Source organism: Achroia grisella, unplaced genomic scaffold, assembly GCF_030625045.1.
Source record: "Achroia grisella isolate CSIRO2021 unplaced genomic scaffold, CSIRO_AGI_Agris_v1 utg12026, whole genome shotgun sequence".
NCBI classification, from domain to species: Eukaryota; Metazoa; Arthropoda; class Insecta; order Lepidoptera; family Pyralidae; genus Achroia; species Achroia grisella.
Window position 1 is genome coordinate 12,501 of NW_026712595.1, and position 1,339 is coordinate 13,839.

Sequence of the window (1,339 nt, forward strand, 5' to 3'; positions counted from 1 at the left end):
ACGGTTCCCGGGTTGATCGGGCACTCCTAAACACCACATTTCCCTAAAGGCGGGGCCTTTGGGATTCAGTGCTGGGCTTCTCCCTGTTCGCTCGCAGCTACTAAGGGAATCCTTGTTAGTTTCTTTTCCTCCGCTTACTAATATGCTTAAATTCGGCGGGGAGTCCCACCTGATCTGAGGTCGAGATTTGTTCTTATTGTTATCTCTGCTGAGGGAAACGGAGAGTCCGTCCGGGGCGCCTGGACCCGAGGCCCCGCCGGGGTGGGCTTGGGAGGTTCCACAAAAACGCGCGAGCAACGGACCTGTTCACGGATTTTATCGTCAACGGTCGTGCTCGGCCAGACTGGGAACGACACTCCACAAGACCCCGACCCTTTGGGGGAACGGGGAGCCTGCCCCCCGGTCGTGCCGGGGAGAGGCTCATTTACACCCTTGGAGGCTTCCTTTCCGCTCGTGCAGCTTTGTCGGGAGGCGGGGGCCTACCTCTTGGTCCCTCCTCCTTTCGGAGGCGGCAAGAGAAGGCCCGCGGGCTCCCTCTCGTCCACAGCATCCGAACACCGGTCGAGGGGGCTCGACGCTCTCGCAAGAGTATCGAGACGGCCTCGAGGGCTCAGAGCGGGACAACCGTGGGCGAAACACAAGTGTCTCTTTTAAAAACGACCCTCAGACAGGGGTGGCCCTTGGTTCTAGCCCAGGGCCGCAATGTGCGTTCGAAATGTCGATGCTCATGTGTCCTGCAGTTCACACGACGACGCGCAGTTTGCTGCGTCTTTCATCGACCCACGAGCCGAGTGATCCACCGCTCAGGGTAGTCATTTCAGTTTGTTTTTGTTCTTGAACTTCTCGTGTATCAAAAATGTAATTGAACTTCTCGTGTATCGTTATTGTATAACGGGGCGAGGGCGGCCGGCCCCGCGGGGCTCGGTCCTTCCCTACCCTAGGTTTGGTCCTTTCACCATACTCTTGAGAGGCCCTGCTTTCGCGGTCCCTCCGCGCACTGAGCGTCGGGACTCAAGCCAGCATCGGCCTTCTTCAAATTCATCTTGTATACTTTTTAAATTCATCTATATACTCGGCCGTGCTCTATCCGCCCCTCTGCGCACTGAGCATCGGGAACAAGCCAGCACTGGCCGTTAACACTTTTCAAGTCTTTCGCTCGCTTTTTAAATTCATCTCGACTTATCTTATATACTCGGCCGTGCTCTATCCGCCCCTCTGCGCACTGAGCATCGGGGACAAGCCAAGTACTGTGCCTTAAGTGCGCCTCAACACTTATCAAATCTTTTTGAGCTTTCCTTTTTCTTTCTTGCCACCTACCCTTCCGGGCGTGACTTTTATC

The 1,339-nt window shown here is 55.7% G+C and overlaps 2 non-coding genes across 2 annotated transcripts in view; both read right to left on the reverse strand.

Annotated features, from left to right (window-relative positions):
* LOC131854525 (large subunit ribosomal RNA) overlaps positions 1-183 on the reverse strand; it is a 4,127-nt gene extending 3,944 nt beyond the window's left edge. The window contains exon 1 of the ribosomal RNA XR_009358057.1: positions 1-183. This exon is cut by the window's left edge and continues 3,944 nt beyond it. This is a non-coding gene — a ribosomal RNA (large subunit ribosomal RNA).
* Positions 184-657: 474 nt separating this feature from the next.
* LOC131854522 (5.8S ribosomal RNA) lies at positions 658-811 on the reverse strand. The gene has a single exon (XR_009358055.1). It is a non-coding gene; the product is annotated as a 5.8S ribosomal RNA (ribosomal RNA).
* Between the last annotated feature and the right edge of the window lie 528 nt (positions 812-1,339).